Consider the following 24,636-nt stretch of genomic DNA (forward strand, 5'->3'; position numbering starts at 1 on the left):
CTGCACTACTCTAAACCCTAAAACACTACCCCAGCTCGACTCCCTACACTACCGAAATACCACTGCACTACCCTAAACCCTAAAACACTGCCCCCAGCTGGACTCCCTATACTCCCCAAACACCACTGCACTACACTAAACCCTAAATCTACCACCATCATGACCTCCTGAACTACACAAACACCACTGCACTACCCTAAACCCTAAAATACTAACCCCAGCATGAACCCCTACACTACCCAAACAACAATGCCCTACTCTAAACCCTAAAACACATACCCCAGCATGACCCGCTACACTACCCTAACACCACTGCACTACCGTATACCCTAAAAACATGACCCCCAACACTACAGAACAACCACTGCACTACCCCAAACCCTAAAATACTATCCACAGCATGACCCCCTACACTATACAAACACCACTGCACTACCCTAAACCCTAAAACACTACCCCCAGCATGACCCCCTACACTACCCCAACACCACGCACTACCCTAAACCCTAAAACACTACCCCCAGCATGACCCACTAACTATGCAAACACCACTGCACTACCCTAAACTCCAAAACACTAATCCCTACACTACACAAACTACACTGCACTACCCTAAACCCTAAAACACTACCCCCAGCATGACCCCCTAAACTACTCACACGCCACTGCACTACCTTTAACCCTAAAACACTACCCCAGCAGGACCCCCTACACTATACAAACACCACTGCACTACCCTAAACCCTAAAACACTACCCCCATCACCACCCCCTTCACTACCCAAACACAACTGCACTACCCTATAACCAAAAACACTATCCCCAGCACGACGCCCTACACTACCCAAACACCACTGCACTACCCTAAACCCTAAAACACAACCCCCTTCACTACACAAACACCACTGCACTACCCTAAACCCTAAAACAATATCCCCATCACTACCCCCTGCAATACACAAACACCACTGCACTACCCTAAACCCTAAAACACTACCCCCAGCACTACCCCTAAACTACACAAACACCAGTGTGTTGCCATAAACCCTAGAACACAACCACCAGCATGACAACCTACACTACACAAACACCACTGCACTTCCCTATACCCTAAAACACTACCCCCAGCACGACTCCATATACTACCAAAACACCGCTGCACTACTCTAAACCCTAAATCTACCCCCAGCATGACACCCTACACTACAGAAACACCACTGCACTACCCTACTGCACTACCTTAACTCTAAAACACTACCCCCAGAACGACCTCCTACACAATCCAAACACCACTGCACTAACCTAAACACTAAAAAACTACCCCCTACACTACACAAACAAGACTGCAATACCCTAAACCCTAAAACACTACCCCCAGAACGGACCCCTACACTACCCAAACACCACTGCACAACCCCAAACCCTAAAACACTACCCGCAGCACTACCCCTACACTACACAAACACCACTGCACTACTCTAAAACCTAAAACACTACCCCAGCACTACCCCAACACTATCCAAACACCACTACACTACACTAAACCCTAAAACACTACCCCCAGCACAACCCCCTGCACTACACAAACAACACTGCACTACTCTAAACCCTAAAACACTACCCCAGCATGACTCCCTACACTACCTAAATACCACGGCACTACCCTAAACCCTAAAACACTACCCCCAGCATGACCCCCTACACTACACAAACACTACTGCACTACCCTAAATCCTAAATCTACCACCATCATGACCTCCTGAACTACACAAACACTGCTGTACTACCCTAAACCCTAAAACACTACCCCCAGCATAAACCCCTACACTACCCAAACAACACTGTACTACTCTAAACCCTAAAACACTAACCTCAGCATGACCCCCTACACTACCCTAACACCACTGCACTACTGTATACCCTAAAAACATGACCCCCTACACTACAGAAACACCACTGCTCTACCCCAAACCCTAAAATACTATCCACAGCATGACCCACTACACTATACAAACACCACTGCACTACCCTAAACCCTAAAACACTATCCCCAGCATGACCCCCTACACTACCCCAACACCACCGCACCACCCTAAACCCTAAAACACTACCCCCAGCATGACCCACTAACTACGCAAACACCACTGCACTACCCTAAACTCCAAAACACTAATCCCTACACTACACAAACTCCACTGCACTACCCTAAACCCTCAAACACTACCCCCAACATGACCCCCTACACTTCTAAAACACCACTGCACTACCCTAAACCCTAAAACACTACCCCAAGCACGAGCCCCTACACTACACAAACACCACTGTACTACCCTAAACCCTTAAACACTACCCTAAAACACGACCCCCTACACTACACTACCCTACACCCTAAAACACTACCCCTATACTACACAAACACCACTGCAATACCCTAAACTCTAAAACAATACCCACAGCATGAATCCCTACACTACCCAAACACCACTGCACTACCCTAAACCCTAAAACACTACCCCCAGCGTGACCCCCTATACTACCCAAACACCACTGCACTACACTAAACCCTAAATCTACCACCATCTTGACCTCCTGAACTACACAAACACCACTGCACTACCCTAAACCCTAAAATACTACCCCAGCATGAACCCCTACACTACCCAAACAACACTGCACTACTCTAAACCCTAAAACACTAACCCCGGCATGACCCCCTACAATACCCTAACACCACTGCACTACCGTATACCCTAAAAATATGACCCCCTACACTACAGAAACACCACTGCACTACCCAAAACCCTAAAATACTATCCACAGCATGACCCCCTACACTATACAAACACCACTGCACTACCCTAAACCCTAAAACACTACCCCCAGCATGACCCCCTCCACTACCCCAACACCACCGCACTACCCTAAACCCTAAAACACTACCCCCAGCATGACCCACTAACTACGCAAACACCACTGAACTACCCTAAACTCCAAAACACTAATCCCTACACCACACAAACTCCACTGTACTACCCTAAACCCTAAAACACTACCCTAAAACATGACCCCCTACACTACACAAACACCACTGCACTACCCTAAACCCTAAAACACTACCCCTATACTACACAAACACCACGGCAATACCCTAAACTCTAAAACAATACCCACAGCATGAATCCCTACACTACCCAAACACCACTGCACAACCCTAAACCCTAAAACACTACCCCCAGCATGACCCCCTACACTACTCAAACACCACTGCACTACCCTAAACCCTAAAACACTACCCCAAGCACGAGCCCCTACACTACACAAACAGCACTGCACAACCCTAAACCCTAAAACACTACCCCAAGCACTACCCCTACACTACCCAAACAGCAGTGCACTACCCTAAACCCTAAAACACTACCCCCAGCATGACCCCTCCACTATCCTAACACCACTGCACTACCCTAAACCCTAAAACACTACCCCCAGCGTGACCCGCTATACTACCCAAACACCACTGCACTACACTAAACCCTATAATACTACCCCAGCATGAACCCCTACACTACACAAACAACACTGCACTACTCTAAACCCTAAAACACTAACCCCAGCATGACCCCCTATACTACCCTAACACCACTGCACTACCGTATACCCTAAAAACATGACCCCCTATACTACAGAAACACCACTGCACTACCCCAAACCCAAAAATACTATCCACAGCATGAACCCCTACACTATACAAACACCACTGCACTACCCTAAACCCTAAAACACTACCCCCAGCATGACCCCCTCCACTACCTCAACACCACCGCACTACCCTAAACCCTAAAACACTACCCCCAGCATGACCCACTAACTACACAAACACCACTGCACTACCCTAAACTCCAAAACACTAATTCCTACACTACACAAACTCCACTGTACTACCCTAAACCCTAAAACACTACCCTAAAACATGACCCCCTACACTACACAAACACCACTGCACTACCCTAAACCCTAAAACACTACCCCTATACTACACAAACACTCCTGCAATACCCTAAACTCTAAAATAATACCCACAGCATGAATCCCTACACTACCCAAACACCACTTCACAACCCTAAACCCTAAAACACCACCCCAAGCACTACCCCTACACTACCCAAACAGCAGTGCACTACCCTAAACCCTAAAACACTACCCCCAGCATAACCTCCTACACTACTCAAACACCACTGCACTACCTTTAACCCTAAAACACTACCCCCAGCAGGACCCCCTACACTACACAAACACCACTGCACTACCCTAAACCCTAAAACACTATCCCAAGCACGAGCCCCTACACTACACAAACACCACTGTACTACCCTAAACCCTAAAACACTACTCCCAGCGTGATTTCCTACACTACAAAACACCATTGTACTATTCTAAACTCTAAAACACTATCCCAGCGTGACCCCCTACACTACACAAACACCACTGCAGTACCCTAAACCCTAAAACACTACCCCCGCATGACCCCCTACACTACCCAAAAACCACTGCACTACCCTAAACCCTAAAACACTACCCCCAGCATGACCCCCTACACTACACAAACACCACTGCACTACCCTCAACCCTAAAACACTACCCCCAACACTACCCCCTACACAACACAAACACCACTGCACTACTCTAAATCCTAAAACACTACCCCCAGCACGACCCACTACACTACACAAACACCACTGCACTACCCTGAACCCTTAAACACTCTTCGCATCTTCACGGCAGCAGCACTTCTTCGCCAGCTTCCATTGTAAACGACAACGCGACCCGACACCATTTGACACCTAGGCACCCGGCTTCCCTGGGTGAGGTAACTCGAGTACTCCAGTGCTCCTGTGTGTGTTGACCCTAGAACTTTCTAAGTCCAAGAGGGTTTGGTCCTAGTCCATCTCTAAGTGTCCTTTATCTTTAGAAATCAAACCCTGACTTTCCCCATAGAAGCTAACGGGAGCTCGTGGCTGTGTTCTCACACTGCACACGGCCCCCGTGGGTCCCCTGTGTCACTACCTTGGGTGGTTCCTTGGGGTACCAGCGATTATACAGGCTCTAGGCCTTGTGTCTAGTTAAGTCGTAGTTCTTATACCACTATTTTAGTATACGGTTTGGCTCGCCCCTAGGGCCTAACGTGTATTTCATGCTTCATTACTGTTTATTTGAAGTGTAACTTATGTGCTTTTGCCTCTAGCCTCATAAAGAGACTAGAGGGGTGTGTTTAGTAATTAAGACATATATTTTATATATGTACCTGGTGTGGTTTCCTTTCATTTAGCCATTCAAGAGATTATAGACTGGTAAAACAAGCTGCTTTACATTCCTTCAAGACTTAGCCTGATGGTTGCTCTCCATAGCTACCACTAGGATAGCTTTCAGTAAAGGTTGTCTTTAACGTATTATCAATAAGGGGTTGTTTGGACTGGTGCAAGGTGCCCACTATAACTAGTGGACAGCATATACCAGGCCAACTTCTCACAAAAACCACAGAAGTAATATCACCCAAAGGTTTATAATAAAGCTGTTTAACAGTAGACTCTGATGACCAGTCAGCTGATCTCATGATGTCCTGAATAGTGGAACCCAACATAAACGATTTGGAGGCTATAGCCCCTCAAATAGAATGAGTCCTAAACACTGTAGTATCTAAACCAGCCTTTGCAATTATTGATTTCAACCATCTAGCAATTGTGGCTTGATGACACTGGATTAAATGGCTTCTGTAAAGCAATCAGCAATTGTGTAGAATCATCAATTCTCAATTCAGGAGTACATTCCTCATAAGCTTTCAAACATTTAACAACGCAAAACTTGTCATAATTAGGAAAAAGCATTATATTCAATACAGTATGGGAAAGTTTATGTCCTGGCAGTAATGGTAAAGGAAACACCTTCCAGATTAAATACTCTACTTGCTAAGTCCAGAACTCTCATATCTGAAGTTCTTCCACATGCAGATAGGCATAAGAGCATAGCTAATTAAGCTGACAACTGCTTTCTGGATATATGTGCATTATCCGGCCATTAATCAAAAAGATCAAAAATCAAAGACACATCCCATTGGAAAGAATACTGAGCTTTGGGAGGATAAGTCACCCTGATACCTTTAAGAAGTTTACGAATGAAAGGGTGAGTTACTACTGGCTTACTATCAACCTGTGTATGTCCTGCTGAAATAGAAGAACAGAAATGATTCACAGATCTGTAGGACACACCTTCAGAAGCCTTCTGAGACAGAACATTCACAATGTTAAGTAATCCTGCTGCCACGGTATCCACGTGCCGTTCCAGGAACCAACCCATCCAACATCTCCATGCTGAAGAATGCCTCATCCTAGTGGAGGGGGCCCAGGCTCATTTGATGTACTCTGAAGCTGCCTCAGAAATGCCTGGCAAATTGTACTTTTGACGAAAAGCCTCCAGGCCATCAGTGACAACTGCCTCAACATTATTATTGGCTGAAGTTCTCCTGCAGACCCCAGAGCATCATCTGTGACTAAGGTAGAAGGACAGGGCAATTGCACAATCAACTCTAAAATAATCTGAAACCAAGGCTGTGCTTTCCAGAGATGGGTGACTAGCACCACTTCCGCTACCTTTTGGTTGATCTGAGTCACTACCCTGGATATCAGTGCAAACGGGGGAAAGGTGTAATTCATTGTCGTTGACAAATCCTGAGAAAAAGCATCAGTTTCACAAATGGATCCGGCCTCCAGATGAAGAAGGTCTCTAACTGTCGGTTCAGTATGGAGGTGAAAATATCTATCAGGCATTAGCCCAAATCAACTGTTTCCATTGGAACAGACATGGATGGAGCTGCTAATCACTGTAATCTTTCAGATACCTGGAGTTCCAATACGATACTTCACAGGATTGCCCCAGAATGTATTCGGCTATCACAGATATCTTGCAGCTCAGGCAATAGTGCCAAAAGTCCTTGTCTATCTCCACTAAAGGGACGACATCTGACCTTGTTGCTGAACTTGTTGATGTACCTCACTGCAAATAGATTGTCCATCCTGAGAAGGATTCAACAAGAAACTTTCTTGGGCAGAGGGTCTTGATGGCAAAGGACCCCGCTAGCAGCTCTAGGCAGTTGATATGGAGGGTTAATTCTTGGGGGGACCACCTGCTGCCAGTAGAGATATCTCCACAACATGCTTCCTATCGGCTGGCGTACAACTCTATCTATACCTCTGGCTAGGATCTGAAGATGACTCTGCCATTCCATGCATCCACGTGTCTCAGCCACCAACAGAGTTCTCTTCTCATGTCCTCCATCAGGGTAACCTAGTCTTTGTAAGACAAGCCCTTCCGTAGGGGCCTGTAGTGTAGGGGTCCCAAAAAGGTGGCGGGGATGGAGAAAGACAACAGACCTACCAGGCGAGCAATCGCTCGCAGGGAAATTCCACAGTGAGAAAGGACCAATTTTAATTCTTTTTTTAAGTCCCATAATTTGGTTTTGGGGTGGTTCAGTTGGGTAGACTGAGAATCGATCAAAAATCCCAGAAAGTCTATTGTGTGAGATGCTTAGAGGGTTGATTTGGTTCGACAAACCCCAACTTCTGTAAGAGAGAGGTTGTCATCTGCAGATGAAGGTTGGCCAATGTTTGGGAATGTGCCATGATGAGGATTATGTCCGAGTATACTATCATGCAGATTACCTTCCCTCAGAGATGGGCTACCACAGTCTTCATCACCTTGGTGAAACACCACAGCGCAGAAGAAAGCCAGAAAGGAAGGACCAACTATTCGAGTCACTTGTCCCTACACCAGAACAGAAGAAATCTCCAGTGAGGAGATAAGATCTGGATTGTAAGATATGCATCCTTAAGCTCCAGACAGACCATCCAGTCCCCTTTCCGCAACAGATCTGCTAAAAGATGGATGTCCTCCATCTTGAAATGTCTGTAAGTGATGTAGTAACTGAAATCTCTCAGATTCAGAGCCAACCTGTTTCCATCTCCTCACTTTTGTACCAAGAAGAGGTTGCTTCAGAAGCACCCAACATTGTTGCGCAATAGGCCATCGCATGCTTCTGCAGCAGGTCTTCTATTTACGCATCTGTAAAAGCAGACTCTTGTAGGGAAAAATTTAATTGTTGTGAAAGTTTCTTTTGCTGAGGAGGTTGATAAAATTCCAGATGAAAACCTTGAATGGTTTCTAATACCCATGCATCCTAAGTAGGAGTACTCCAAATGTGAAGAAAATATTGTACTCAACCCACCAATTGAACTTTGGAGGCATTGAGAAGTCTTACCTGCTTTATTTTAGGACTGGAAGCCTGCCCTGGGAATGCCTCAGCTAAAACGGCATCAGGAGAGCCATTTTCTGGTTGGGTGTAAAATGGCTCCTCTAGTGGAGTCTTGCTAGTCTCTTCTACCACCACCATATGCACCTATGGGAGGACCTTGGTAATAGTAACGGCCTTGCAAGCAGCCCCTGCCTCGACTGGCCTGAGCAAAAAAGCCAGCTTGGGAAACCCTCTTGATGTTTGATTGTGCTTTAACTAGCGATGTAAAAGTACTGACGTACTTGGAAAAGTCCTTCACAAATTTGTATTTAAAGAGATGGCCCTAGGCTAAGGGCCCAGCTTCGGTGAAAGAGAGCGCAGTCAGGTTTGAATAAATGCGCATAAGAAGGGACTTGTGTCTCTCGGAAGACATAGCACAATATGTGCTTCCCAACAAGCAAATAGCTTGCTGAATCCAGCCTGCCAGGATATTGGGGTCAATAGGAGAGCCAGTTTCTTTGGCCATGAAAGCTATTTCTAGAATCTTCGCGAGGGTTGCTGAAAGGTCAAGCATCATGTCTTAACAACCGCGCCAGGCGCGGTCAATGCCCTTCTTAGGGTCTTTAGCAAATTTCTTCAGAAATGTCAAACTGCTAGAGTCGATCTCAGGATTCTCAGCAACCTTGTCAGGAATATCGAGTCTGGGGCATTTGGAACTAATAAAGTTGTGAACTTCTTTGTCGAACCCTTTATGTAAATTATGGTGTAGGTATTCAGACACCGCCGGAGTGGGGCCCTAATTTGATGATCTTGGGTGAACAATGCCCTGTGGTATAAAGGATTGGAAGAGGATCTAGAAGGGGGTGGAGGTTTGGCTGAGGCGGACATTTTTGCCTTTTTTAGTTAGGCGTAGTATCTGGTATGAATGGGTGGAATATGTATTCGTAGAGTCAGTGTCCTTATCTTTATGTTTGGACTGCGACCCTTTGGATGTAGAGGGGGCTGAGTATCTAGGATTCCCAAGCGCATCTTATGGGAGAAGGGACAAGTGGTCCATATGAGGCCACTCAGACGACTTGGCTTTGGCTTTGCGGGGGATGTCTGAATTACCGTCATTAGAATTCTGTGTCACTGGTTGATGATAACCATGTAGTGTGGCAAAGCTTTCCATTAAGCTGTAATGGGCTTTAGTGCAGCTGCCAGAGACAGATTAATTGTGATAGGAACAGCCGTCTCATTTGCCCTGCTGACAGACTGGTGCACAGAGGCATCCAGAGCATCAACCAAATTGTCCTTCAAATATTGCCCCTGTGGTTGTTCCTAATAGTAGGATTCATATTCCTTCTCCTCAAAGGGCACCCAATTTTCCATTATTGATTGAAAACAACATAGATATCAATATGCTAAATCTATCCCGAGGGATTAAGCGGGGGGCAAAACCCCAAGTGCACAGTTAATAAATAGTCACAGGCCCCATAGCAGATGCTGTAATTAAGTTATTGCAGCCCTTGCAGATCAAAGGGCGTCCAGTGCCTTAATTGATACAGGAGCGTGCACACAACTCACTTGGGCAACTCAATTCTTGCAGCCGGATTTGGCGTCTCTTTAATGCTGTGAGAGGCAATTATTAACAGCTGGAAGCTGAGTATCACAAGAACACTACAGCAAGGAGGCATCAAAATAGAAAGGGGACTATTTGCAAATGACGGACTTTCTATGGAAGAAAGGGGGTGGGCCGGTGGGTTTTAATACGGCAGATCTGGTTGAATTGATTCTGGATGATAAAACCCGGATTGGGGCCTTCTATAATTTTCTGAATAATATAATGCTGAATGATACGGCAAAAAATTCCCAGAACTGGGTGGACAAGATCAATGCCCAACCCAGTGACCTGGCAAGGTCACTGACTGGTGCCCAGATGTTTTTAATTTCTGCTATATTACAGGCTCAACATTTCAAGACTTGTTTTAATCTTGATATAACTCCTGGGAAGATAGCTAGATAAGGGGGAACTTCAGGGCCGAACTGCCCCAGATGTAGGGAACACGGGGCGGATCTGGTCCACCTGTTGGCAACATGTCCGGCACTAGTTGGTCTTAAATCTGAGATCAATGATTTTTTGTTCAATAAGCTAGAGATTAATGCCACTCTGTCCCCTAGGTGGTTTCTCTTAGGGGTCCACGATGAATTAGCCTTAAATAATTCTGATCCCTTCATGTTCATAGCTATGGCTGTATACCGCATTTGTTTGACCTCTGCCTGGCTTGACCCTTCTCTCCCTGTGTTTCATCAATGGTTTGCATACCTAATCTCGATTTATCATCTCGAAAGGGCTATCTATTCACATAAGAACTTGAAGGTTCGGGAAAAGATGTCGAAAGCTTGGCTTCCACTTAGCAATTGGGAAGTACTAAATGTCACTGGGCCCGGGGAGGATACCTAGAGGAGCTGATGGGGGGGGAGGGGAGTTCTCTATTGTCAGTTTAACATCAATGAAAGTTATGTGTTATCTTTTTTCTTTTTGATTTCTCTGCTTAATTTATTCTCTACAATTAAAAACTGTATGAATTTGATATCTCAAGGAAAAATGTCTGTTTGGGGGGTGGAGGAGTTGGGTTGTATATTTTTTGGTAGAAAATCAAATAAAGAATTTTAAAATGAACTTGTCTCAATTTCATAAATCAAAGGAGTTTGTCAAATGATTTCAGATAGATTAATGAGGTGGCATCAATAACAAGTCAAATTTGCATAGAGAATTGAGAAAATCTTAACACATTTAGTGGTGGGTGCGAGTAAAGTCTGCCATGTGCAGTTGGCAGAGTTTTTGTTGAACTCCACGCTCTGAGCAGAGCGAGCAAACTCTGCTGGTGGAGAAGAGTTACTGCCCACCCCTAGTTTCCATTTACATAGAAAAAGCATTTCACTCCTTGCCTTGGGATTTCCGGTATGCCACCATGGAAAGGAGGAGACTGAAGGAGGGCTTTATAGAGTGGGTTAAATGGGTTCAACTCCACTATGCTAACCTTACAGTCAGAGTGTACATCGGGTCAGACCATATCCGGAGTTACACTGTTTGACTGGGTACAAGACAGGGATGAACCCCCTTCCCCCTTCTTTCCTCTTTTGTGGTGGAGCCATTGGCTGAGATGTATAAAAGCAAGAGGAAAATCAAATCAATAGAGTTGGGAATTAGAAAATATAATATTTTCCTCTATGCAGATGATATCTTGCTTTACATACAGGATGGTAGAGAAAATGTGGAGGGAGCTATATAAATTGTACACAAATTTGGGTTAGCATTCGGCCCAAAGGTAAGTTGGAGCAAAACCATGTTTTTTTCATCATCTATGGACACACAAACATTGACGGGTTGTCTGACATGGAAAACTGATACTGTTAAATGCCCGGTGACCCTGTTATATAAAATGGAGGAAGACTTACTAGAGGGAAATATCAAGCAGACCAGTGGGACCATAAAAAGCAGTTTTGACTTCTGGAAAACACTACCACTCATAGTCCCAGGCCAGATAGCTCTTCAGAAAATGATTGTCTAGCCTCAACTGCTCTACTGGTTCTCTACCCTAACAGAAAACATTGAAAAGAAGTTGTTCCATGAGATTGATTCAAGCCTAACAGACTTAATTTTGGGGGCAGGCTGGCTTTGAATATCATTGGTAAAACTGCAACTCCCAGTGCTGGAGGGGGGAATAGCAGCTCCTGACTTTGAACTGTATTACACAGCTGCTCAATTACAGTCCATCACTATGTGGGTAAATTCTTCTCTCACACACAGGTGGACATCTCACACATCTCATAGAAATCCTAGAGAAGAGTTATGGGAAAGCGTATACTCCTCTGAGTATTCCACTATAATTAGCATAGTGGATTCATCAGGATGTGCACCAAGAGATAGTATGCTGATAGACATCTACTGCAATGCCCTTTTGGTCACTACAAGAAGGACTAGTGGAGATGCTTGGGGAATTTGATAACATGAGGAATGGAAAACTTGGGAGACAAATACCCAAGGGGAACCTTGAAAGGCTTAGTTTTTTAAGGCAAAGGGTAGTCTGGGTGATTTCTGACTAGCATGGCCAGCTGATATATGCAGGGAGATAATTGTAGAATGGGGAGACTATTACAAAATGTCTTCAAAGCCTCTAGGAAGGCTAGATTTTACCTGATCTAGTTATAAAACATACACTGAGCATATCAAACACCCAGGAGAATTAACAGAATATACCACGGAGCATGCCTACAATGCTCATACCCCCATGCTTTATTTAGCATTTGGTATGGGACTATCCTGGTCTAAGGAAATGCTGAGATAAAGTGGAGTAAGCGATGCAGGCCACAACGGACAGGGATATTCCCTGTTCCCCTACAGAAAATCTTTTTGGACTCTTTGCTCGTCCGATGACTAAAACGGTCTCTACACGCTTCATTTATCTGATGCTAACACTAGAAAAAAGGCAGATTGACCCAAAACTGGAAAATTGGTAAGAGCCTAACACATTGTAAGTGGCTGTAGGAGGTACATATATTTTTTAGGGAGAGACCACTGGCACTGGGGCCTGGTTAGCGGACTTCAGTGCACTGTCAAAGTCCAAAAGCCGCATCTAGTACTCCAATTGGGGGCAAAAATTGGGGGAATAGCTGCAAAAAGCCTGTTTTCTTAAGGTGGTTCAATACATGGAATTGTTGAGCAGAGAGAAAGTGCTTGAGTTCTTCCCTGAATACTGCATGATAAGGTTTGGTTTTATGGCTGGTGGGATTGAGTTCCAGGTCTTCAAGGTTTGGTTCAGGGAGCAGGAGATTTTAAGACAAAGGAAGTTTGCACCTCTGAGTTTTCACAATCCTCCTGAAACAACACTTTTATGAGTTCGGTAGTTTAAAATTCCACTAAGTAAAACCTTGTGATTAAAACTGCCTGGTTCAAAATTACCTCTGGCTTTGATCTGAAGCCAAATGAAGGTGATAAGTACAGATGTAATGTGATCTTATTTATTGGTGCCTCCTACCAAGCTTGGCTTAATTCTCTTAGAGGGTCTAGGTGATTTTTGGCAATGCCAGTTAGAAGAAGAAGTCAATTTCCAAACGTACGTTTTGAGAGGACTAGTGTTTGCACTGTAGTCTTGAAGTGATCTGTTGGCATGAAGGGTTGACTTTTTGATTTGTTTGATTTGTTTGATTTGGTGTTGTGTACTACTTACTATATCATTGATGTTGCTGTGAAGATATAGATTATTGTCCAGGACACAGCTCAGAAATGTTGTGAACTCATCATTTTTGGGATTAAAATTAAGCATGTTCGATGAGTTCAGATGAGTTTCAGTTTGAAAAGGGGTTTGAAGAGATGAGAAGAAATTCAGTTTTCAGTGGGTTTAGTTTGAGGTCATATTGGCTCATCAATGTTTGTGACTCCTTTAACACTCTTCCCAGTGTAAGTGTAAAGTCTGGGGATTAAACCTTCAGAAATAGTTGAGTGTTATCACCTAAAAGCCTGAGGGGAATCCTTGATTCAGTGGAGAGTAGGTTTGCATGTAATTAGCCAGTTTAAAATAATGAAAATGGTTGAAGTGGTATGATTTAAACCATGCAAGCATCTGGTCATCTAGGCCCAGTCGCTCATTCAATGTTGACAGCACCATACACCTGTTGTAGGTCTGTGAGTACAAACATTCATACTCCCCTTTGTCTAAAAAGGTGAGTCTATCATCTATTATGTGTAGCAAAGCTTATTCTGTGCTGCAACTGAATTCAGGTTCAAACGGTTTTCAACAATGAAGTTGTTTAACCACACAGTGTTCCATGACTTTAGCCATGTCTGGAAGATTAGACAACAAGTGGAAATTGTTAAAGTCTTCTGCTAGTGTTGTTTTTTTTTTTTAATGGGGGTGATTTGACCTACTTGGAGATCATCAGGAACAATCTTGCTGGTGGAAGGGATTAAATTGAGGATTTTGGCCGGTATTTGGTCATAAATGTGGTTGGAGGCATTAAGCTTTCTGATTTATTCAAACTACATCAATGTATGTTACTTCCTTCAAATTCCCAAAGCAGACTTGCTATTTAGCTGTTCTAGTGAGGGCTGATGAGATGCTGAGTCCAGCAAGAGATAATTCTATTTTATTTTAATGTTAAAATAGCACTCTGTTTTGGGGATAGTGGATGATTAGATTAGACTTTGGATGAGGGTTGTGTGATTCACTGTATTTGTGTTGTATCACTAAGGAAGGTGATGGTTTCCTGGTAATGATGGGATCTAAAAGGCGGAGGAGGGGTTTAGGGTCCTGAGTTGTAGGAGAGGAACATATCATTGATGACAATGTCAGAAAAATCCTGCAAGGCTCTGCTGGCGTGAGTATCTCCGTTGTTGCAAGCTGAATTTATTAACCTAGGTAGTATGATTGAGACTTTGGCCCTGGTTAGGACAGTTGTTCTGTTTCGTAGGATGAAGGACTTCTGACTTCAAAGAGTGTAGAGAGATGAATGTATCCTCAGTGGGCTCTGTGATCATTGAGTGGAGAAAATGAATGGGAGCAAGTTTGAGGTGACACGGAGGGTAGGGCAGCGGTGTTCATGTGCGGGAGGATGTGGTGTAGACCTCCCAGTGTGTATGTACTGTTTTAGTTAAGGATAGAGAATTAATGGGTGGGGTGGGAGTAGGATGGTTCTGCTACAGTGGAAGAGTGGAGACAGGGGAAGAGTCAGCAATGGTTCTGGTTGGAGAGAGAGGGGTCATGTATCATTTCAAATGTTAGGCACTAACTGAGTTGAGGAGAAGTGTAAGTAGGTGCAAGCGAGGATTAAAGTGAGTGTTGAATAGGGGACATAAGTTGTGCATGGAGAAGTGGATGTGATGTGGTTGATGTTTCTGGGGAGAGTCGCCATATGTACGACCATTCACTTTGCAAGTCGCAAATTGCGTCGAATTTCGACTCGCAGTTTGCGACTCGCAAAAGTGAATGTACAACAGTGTCTCAGACACTGTTTGCGATTCCCAATGGGGTTACAAATTGCATGGCTCATTAATATTCATGAGGCAAGCACAATTTGCGACCCCATTGGGAACGGCTAACACTCCCAGGGATGGCGGGCTGCTGGGGTCAGCAGACCACCATGTCTGTGACTGCTTTTTAAATAAAGCAGTTACTGTTATTTTTTTTAATGCAGTCCATTTTCCTTAAAGGAAACGAGATGCAATTTTTAAAAAAAATTTAACTTTTCAGTTTCATTTTTTAAGGGCAGATATTGGTCCCCAGGACCACTGCCTGCTCTTAAAAAATATTTTTGCACACACTCACAAAGGGGAAGGGGTTCTTTCCGTTTTCACGTGGTTTACCACCTATTTGAAGTAGGTGGTAAACTGCCAGTGTAAAATAGTACATGACATTGAGACTCGCTATTAGGATGGGATGCGCCTTCCTAATAGTGAGAGTCGCAAACGATATTTTGCGAGTCAGTGACTCGCAAAATAGCGTTTGTAGATGCCTGGACTCTTTTGTGTGGTTGCAAATGGGTGACCTCCCGTTTGCGACCCCCAAAAAGTGTCATACATCTGGCCCATGGTGAGTTATTTTCTGAGCTTTGTGGATGTTCTTGAAGCTTAGGTCAAATTGAGTTAGTGGGTAGTCTGCAGATTGGTTCCATTGTGCTCCCGTTAATATAGATGGAGACGGTATTCACCCTGCCTGTTTGGGGTTGTATTAATGATTAGACTTTTACCATGGAGGACGTCCTTAAATTAAGACAATCTTCATTCCTTGTGGAGGATAAGCCAGGTGTTTGTGAGGCCTGTGTGGAGGAGAAGTTTAGTCTTGTTGATGTACTGGGTAGCAAAGGGTGTTTCTGGGAAATCTTTTTTTAACTTGCATTTTAAGTTTTAAGTGTCTTGTTCATCAAGGTAGGGAGAATAAAGATTTTGTGTGAGTTATGGTACTTTTGATCAGGTGTATGAGCAAGGGGTTTATGTTTGAGGGATCCACAAAGGGCAGAAGTGGATATAGATATGAGGAGGTGTACCTGAGGGTTTCAATAGACACCAGAGGGAATGCCAGGTTGGGCTATGAGTGCACTTTCAGTGTGTCATTGTGTAGTAATGAAATATACATTTAAAAGTGCATGGCTACCCGAAGGCCTCCTGGCGCTGGTAGCAGCAGATAATAGAGAAACCAGCAATATTAAGGGAATAGACAGGTCTTTAACAATTTGCAGAAGGCAAAATGATTAGGTTCCTTTCGTAGATGAAGTGGAAGGGAGTTCCAAAGCCTGGCAGCATTGAATGAGAATTGCCAGCCCCCACTTATGGCTTTCTTAATCCTTGGGACAACAACCAAGTTCATGTCATCTGAGCGAAGACGTCTGTTCGATAAGGCTGGGTGATGGTGTGGTGAATAGACAGGCCCTTTCCGGCTAATGACTTGTGGAAAATGCACAGCACCTTGAAGTTAACTCTCTCCCTAATGGGAAGCCAGTGGAGAGAGTTCAAAGCAGGTTTTGCTGATTGATGATTAGGAGTGTCCAGAAGAATTCTTGCTACCCAGTTTTGTATAGTCTGGAGTTTGGATAAGGTCGCAGTTGGAGCACACAAATAAAGGACATTCCCGTAGAGTCATTCAGCCTTTTGGCAATTTCTTCCAGGCAAGGGCGATGGCTAGAAGGGGAATTATCAGCTTGATTAAGTCCCACCACAAGTTGTGTGTCATCTGGGTAGGTCACAATGTGTACTCCAAAAGGTAACTCGTCTCTGCTAACGAGCTCATATATGCGTTAAACAAGGTGGGGCTCAAGGATGACCCTTGACGAACTCCACAACATAGGGGCATCTGTTTAGAGGTCACCTCAACGTCCTGAAAGGATCTCTTACTCAGGAAGGATTGTAGCCATGCCAGAGTGACTCCGGTTAATCCCAATTTTCTGAGTCTATGGACCAGGATATGGTGGGTAACCGTGTCGAAGGCTGCGCTGAGGTCCAAAAGAACAACCACAGCAGTGCCTCCGAAGTCCACGATTTTATTTTACTCTTTCACGACTGAGAGCTGGTCTGTTTCTGTTCTTTGGCGAGGTTGAAAACCCATCTGAGATGGGTGTAGGAGTTTGTGTGTCTCAAGGAAGGAAGACAGCACTGGGTTGATGTGTTTTTCAGCAATTCTGATGATCCCTGGGAGAAGTGATCTGGGACGGTAATTTCCCAGGGCAATTGGACCAAGGCTAGGTTTTTTAAGAAGTGCCTTCACCATTGCTTCTTTTCATGGAGGAAGGACCACCCCCAAGGAAAACAAAGCGTTAATCAACTCTAAAAAGACAGGGGAGACAACTCCTGCCACCTGTCTCAGTATCTTTAGAGGTACTGGGTGTTTGGGCAGGCCACTTTTTTCCTGAGACAGGATGCTTTTCATAGTTTGATTCCCTCTCTGTATTTCAACTTCTTGTCTCTGGAGAAGTCCTTCCTCCAAGTTCTCTTGAGCTTCTTACAAGTCTGTTTTAAAACCCGAAGTTTAGGAGAGCAAGATCTTCCCAGAAACTGCTGCTGCAAGCATGTTTGCTGCAAGCTCAAATGTTGCAAAAAGAAAATGAAGGCAAATAATTTATGGTTGAGTCTGAGGTCAAGGTACCATAGGTTCCCTGTGATAAGACTGGTTTAGGTGAGGGAAATGGATTAGGGGGTTTAATAGGATGAGTCCCATGAAGGGCAGAATAAAGGAAGTTTGGGCATTAGCAGATATTAAAGAGGGGATCGCTCAATTCAAAGGATGCATTTTATGATGTGACAGATAGGAGCTGAAGATACAGTGCTACGAGCTGTGAGAGTTGGCTTACACTCACAGAGAGAATGAAGGCATTAACCAAGGAATAGTGGCGTCTGAGAAGAGAGTTTCACTGTCAGTTTAGAGAGTAAGCCCTGGGTTGATTTATAAAAGTTAGTGTAAAGAGCAGGGTGAGCAAGTGATCAGCATATAATTAAATGAGGGAATATTTTTGCAAGGGGTTGTTAATTTGCTCCTATTTTATTTAAAAAACATGATGATTGAGGTACATGGGGAGGTTGTAAGCACTAGCAATGGCCCACACAGCCTCAAACCACAACGTCTAAGTTAAGTAGCTCTCAGAATTATTTTATTAGGGGGATCCAAAGTTATTCTTCTACAGTATATTCAACAAGAAGGGATAGGACTGTTGTAATTTTCTAAACAGCTGCACTCTAGGCAATGGTCTTACTGTTTTTTTACCAATTTTCTCAGGCTTCTTTTTATGTAGTGTCTCAAAGTCTTTCTTGTAGCATAGGCCTGCACTAATGAGAAGACCGTCTTTAATTGTCCTGGTCTATGCAGGACCGTGGCAAGAAATATCAGTATTCTCTCCTATGTTTGTGGAAGTGTGACCTTTCCTTTCCACTCATGTGCTTTGAAATGTTGAGGGAAAAAAATAATGCTAATTCTATGTGCCAAGGTGTGGTCTATGTGGTTAACAGTGAAGCCCCTAAGTGGGGCCTCTGAGGTTGGCTCCCAACTGTAGACACTGCAGCACAAAAAGAACCCAGTAAGGTGGCTTGTGGGGGACATAGGCTGGCCATACCATTGCTCAGCGGCTGTTCCTTGGAATGTAGAGGCAAAGTGTTTTAGGGACAGCTGCACTGGCTATGATGTTATCCTGGGTTATGCATGTGGTGCTGCATTGTCACCAGGACAATTGAAGTCAGTCTACAGAGGACCTGGGCTGACTACACCACTACCAGATAGTCTTTTTTGGAGTCAGAGACACAATGCCCTGAGGACTGCACCATTGGATATGACTGTTTTGGAGACAAGAGGGGCTTGGCTGACAAAGGGCCTGAAGTCGGTCAGCAAGACGCTGGCAGAGAAGGTGATCTGTCCTCATCAGCCAGGAATGAGAGCCAACATAGTGATGCAGTACTCCTTGAGCCAGGGATATGAATACCTTGACTCATTGGTGGTTTGGGGCCCACTTCTGTCTGCTGGGATCTTCATTTGGCTGGGTTCATTGATGCAGGTGAGCAGCAGATGCAAGTTCCACCTTAAGCAATATTCAATATTAATTTAGAGACTGCTTTGTTGGGTCCTCTCTGGGACTGTTTTGCTGGTGGATGGCATGGGCCAAGCAGAGATTTTTAAGATGATACCATACTCCACTGAGCTTGTTACAAAGCTCCCTCAGCATCCCCCATCCTGTGTTGTCCATGACATTTTCTTGCACACAATGTTCTGTAACCCTTAAACTTTTTTTCACGGGGACAGTTCTGGGCTCTGCGAGCATCAAAAAGTTCCTATTCCTCTCACCCAATTATCCCATAACCACAAAAATCCCTGTCTGGCGAATAACAAAGGGCTGAAGTTATGTGTGACTGATATCCCTGGATGTCAGCTAATGAATCAAGGTTAATGTAGACACAGGGGTTATTGTAAATTAGAAGCTGAGAGACAAGAATACAGAGTATTGGAATATATCAACACAAATATTAGGAGGGTAAATTAAAACTTTAAAGTGACATAGTAAATAAAGATCCACAGAGTCCTCTCTTATGTGACAGCTACAGGAAGAAAGAAAGGCATTGATATAACATGAGTATTAGGAACTGCAACAAAGAATACAGCAGTCAATAATTGGATGAAACTGCGACATGGGTAGATTGAGTGGGTGAATAGTGATGTATATATACATATAAAGACTTACCAATGAAATAGTAAATTGTTCTTTGTGACAAAAGGAGAAAGTTATCAGAACTATAAGTTCACCCGTTAAACCTCTTATTGTTACATGTTGAACTTGCCAATGCTATTCAACAGAGGGGGCAAGCAGGTCTCCTTTTCCCACACTGCCCTGCTCACGGCTTCAAGAGGATCTGGGGCTTTGCTTCAGCACTGCTTTTAAGCTCATTTGCACATTGTAGCATAGGACACACATGGGATGTGCCCGGCCATGGACCGGGCAAAACACAGGCCAAGAGCAGGCCTATATGCACCCATCCAAGCCCAATTGACGCTGGGCAACCCCTCTAACAACTGGCATCTAATATTGTTTCTTCGTGAGGTTCATATCATTCTCATTTGGATATTTATTTGTTTAGAATTGGAAAATAATAAACAATGTTGCTTGCTACCAGTTAAAGAACTTTGGTACCTAATTCTATCATTAACTATATACCAAGGTATATTGGCTTATTTGACAGGTAAATTGTGAGCATGGAAGACAGATGTGCGGCATCAAAATGTGTGGTAAATGAGGCACTTAGGAGATCACCATGTAATACCTTGAAAGGGCCAAGCGAGTGTTTTTTGCATTTGTCACACCGAGTGGGAAGGGTATGCCCAGACGTGGGTCCCGTGCTCTCCATGCCACTGGAATCAAGATATCCTGGCTGAAGAGGGGTGAAACCCTGAAACCGATCCTAGGATGCTTTTTTCCAGTCCAGGGAGGACCTGGTTGGCAGTTGGGCTGGACTGTTCCTATGAGGCACAGGTTCAAGACTGATTTGCATATGGCTGGGTTCAAACTGGAACGGCATGGTCAGAAAAAAACGATGGATTAGCCCAGATCTCTGTACTGCGGTGAATGTATGACATTGGTCTGTATTCTGTCCATCAACTGTTGTTTTTGCATTTGTCACCCCGAGTGGGAAGGGTATGCCCAGACATAGGTCCCGTGCTCTCCTTGCCACTGGAATCAAGCTATCCTGGCTGAAGAGGGGAGAAAGCCCGGAACCGGTCCTAGGATGCTTGTTTCCAGTCCAGGGAGGACCTGGCTTGGCAGTTCGGGCTGGACAGTTCCCATGAGGCACAGAGTCAAGACTGATTTGCATATGGCTGGGTTCAAACTGGAACGGCAAGGTGAGCAAAAAACAATGGATTTAGGCCCAGATCTCTGAACTGGGGTGAATGTATGACATTGTTCTGCATTCTGTGCATCAACTGTTGTTTTTGCATTTGTCACCCCGAATGGGAAGGGTATGCCCACACGTGGGTCCCGTGCTCTCCATGCCACTGGAATCAAGCTATCCTGGCTGAAGAGGGGTGAAACCCCGAAACCGGTCCTAGGATGCTTGTTTCCAGTCCAGGGAGGACCTGGCTTGGCAGTTCGGGCTGGACTGTTCCAATGAGGCACAGGGTCAAGACTGATTTGCATATGGCTGGGTTCAAATTGGAATGGCATGGTGAGCATAAAAACGATGGATTTAGGCCCAGGTCTCTGTACTGGGGTGAATGTATGACATTGTTCTGCATTTTGTCCATCAACTATTGTTTTTTGCATTTGTCACCCCGAGTGAGAAGGGTATGCCCAGACGTGGGTCCCGTGCTCAGCATGCCGATGGAATAAAGCTATTCTGGCTGAAGAGGGGTGAAACCCCGAAACCGGTCCTAGGATGCTTGTTTCCAGTCAAGGGAGGACCTGGCTTGGCAGTTCGGGCTGGACTGTTCCCATGAGGCACAGGGTCAAGACTGATTTGCATTTGGCTGGGTTCAAACTGGAATCACATGTTGAGCAAAAAAACGATGGATTTAGGCCCAGATCTCTGTACTGGGGTGAATGTATGACATTGTTCTGCATTCTGTCCATCAACTTTTCATTTTGCATTTGTCACCGCTAGTGGGAAGGTTATGCCCAGACGTGGGTCCCGTGCTCTCCATGCCACTGGAATCAAGCTATCCTGGCTGAAGAGGGGTGAAATCCCGAAACTGGTCCTAGGATGCTTGTTTCCAGTCCAGGGAGGACCTGGCTTGGCAGTTCGGGTTGGACTGTTCCCATGAGGCACAGGGTCAAGACTGATTTGCATATGGCTGGGTTCAAACTGGAACGGCATGGTGAGCAAAAAAATTATGGATTTAGGCCCGGATCACTGAACTGGGGTGAATGTATGACATTGTTCTGCATTCTGTGCATCAACTGTTGTTTTTGCATTTGTCACACGAGTGGAAAGGGTATGCCCACACGTGGGTCCCGTGCTCTCCATGCTACTGGAATCAAGCTATCCTGGCTGAAGAGGGGAGAAAGCCCGGAACCGGTCCTAGGATGCTTGTTTCCAGTCCAGGGAGGACCTGGCTTGGCAGTTCGGGCTGGACAGTTCCCATGAGGCACAGAGTCAAGACTGATTTGCATATGGCTGGGTTCAAACTGGAACGGCAAGGTGAGCAAAAAACAATGGATTTAGGCCCAGATCTCTGAACTGGGGTGAATGTATGACATTGTTCTGCATTCTGTGCATCAACTGTTGTTTTTGCATTTGTCACCCCGAATGGGAAGGGTATGCCCACACGTGGGTCCCGTGCTCTCCATGCCACTGGAATCAAGCTATCCTGGCTGAAGAGGGGTGAAACCCCGAAACCGGTCCTAGGATGCTTGTTTCCAGTCCAGGGAGGACCTGGCTTGGCAGTTCGGGCTGGACTGTTCCAATGAGGCACAGGGTCAAGACTGATTTGCATATGGCTGGGTTCAAATTGGAATGGCATGGTGAGCATAAAAACGATGGATTTAGGCCCAGGTCTCTGTACTGGGGTGAATGTATGACATTGTTCTGCATTTTGTCCATCAACTATTGTTTTTTGCATTTGTCACCCCGAGTGAGAAGGGTATGCCCAGACGTGGGTCCCGTGCTCAGCATGCCGATGGAATAAAGCTATTCTGGCTGAAGAGGGGTGAAACCCCGAAACCGGTCCTAGGATGCTTGTTTCCAGTCAAGGGAGGACCTGGCTTGGCAGTTCGGGCTGGACTGTTCCCATGAGGCACAGGGTCAAGACTGATTTGCATTTGGCTGGGTTCAAACTGGAATCACATGTTGAGCAAAAAAACGATGGATTTAGGCCCAGATCTCTGTACTGGGGTGAATGTATGACATTGTTCTGCATTCTGTCCATCAACTTTTCATTTTGCATTTGTCACCGCTAGTGGGAAGGTTATGCCCAGACGTGGGTCCCGTGCTCTCCATGCCACTGGAATCAAGCTATCCTGGCTGAAGAGGGGTGAAATCCCGAAACTGGTCCTAGGATGCTTGTTTCCAGTCCAGGGAGGACCTGGCTTGGCAGTTCGGGTTGGACTGTTCCCATGAGGCACAGGGTCAAGACTGATTTGCATATGGCTGGGTTCAAACTGGAACGGCATGGTGAGCAAAAAAATGATGGATTTAGGCCCGGATCACTGAACTGGGGTGAATGTATGACATTGTTCTGCATTCTGTGCATCAACTGTTGTTTTTGCATTTGTCACACGAGTGGAAAGGGTATGCCCACACGTGGGTCCCGTGCTCTCCATGCTACTGGAATCAAGCTATCCTGGCTGAAGAGGGGTGAAACCCCGAAACCAGTCCTAGGATGCTTGTTTCCAGTCCAGGGAGGACCTGGCTTGGCAGTTCAGGCTGGACTGTTCCCATGAGGCTTAGGGTCAAGACTGATTTGCATATGGCTGGGTTCAAACTGGAATGGCATGGTGAGCAAAAAAATGATGGATTTAGGCCCAGATCTCTGTACTGGAGTGAATGTATGACATTGTTCTGCATTCTGTCCATCAACTGATGTTTTTGCATTTGTCACCCCGAGTGGGTAGGGTATGCCCAGATGTGGGTCCCGTGCTCTCCATGCCACTGGAATCAAGCTATCCTGGCTGAAGAGGGGTAAAACCCCGAAACTGGTCTTAGCATGCTTGTTTCCAGTCCAAGGAGGACCTGGCTTGGCAGTTCGGGCTGGACTTTTCAAATGAGGCACAGGGTTAAGACTTATTTGCACATGACTGGGTTCAAACTGGAACGGCATGGTGAGCAAAAAAAGTATGGATTTAGGCCCAGATCTCTGTACTGGGGTGAATGTATGACATTGTTCTGTATTCTGTCCATCAACTGTTGTTTTTGCATTTGTCACCCCGAGTGGAAAGGGTATGCCCAGACATGGGTCCCGTGCTCTCCATGCCACTGGAATCAAGCTAACCTGGCTGAAGAGTGGTGAAACCCCAAAACTGGTCCTAGGATGCTTGTTTCCAGTCCAGGGAGGACCTGGCTTAGCAGTTCAGGCTGGACTGTTCCCATGAGGCACAGGGTCAAGACTGATTTGCATATGGCTGGGTTCAAACTGGAACGGCATGGTGAGCAAAAAAAGGATGGATTTAGGGCCAGATCTCTGTACTGGGGTGAATGTATGACATTGTTCTGCATTCTGTCCATCAACTGTTGTTTTTGCATTTGTCACCCTGAGTGGGAAGGGTATGCCCAGACATGGGTCACGTGCTCTCCATGCCACTAGAATCAAGCTATCCTGGCTGAAGAGGGGTGAAACCCCGAAACCGGTCCTAGGATGCTTGTTTCCAGTCCAGGGAGGACCTGGCTTGGCAGTTCAGGCTGGACTGTTCCCATGAGGC

Source organism: Triturus cristatus, chromosome 8 (genome assembly GCF_964204655.1).
Source record: "Triturus cristatus chromosome 8, aTriCri1.1, whole genome shotgun sequence".
Classification (NCBI taxonomy): domain Eukaryota; kingdom Metazoa; phylum Chordata; class Amphibia; order Caudata; family Salamandridae; genus Triturus; species Triturus cristatus.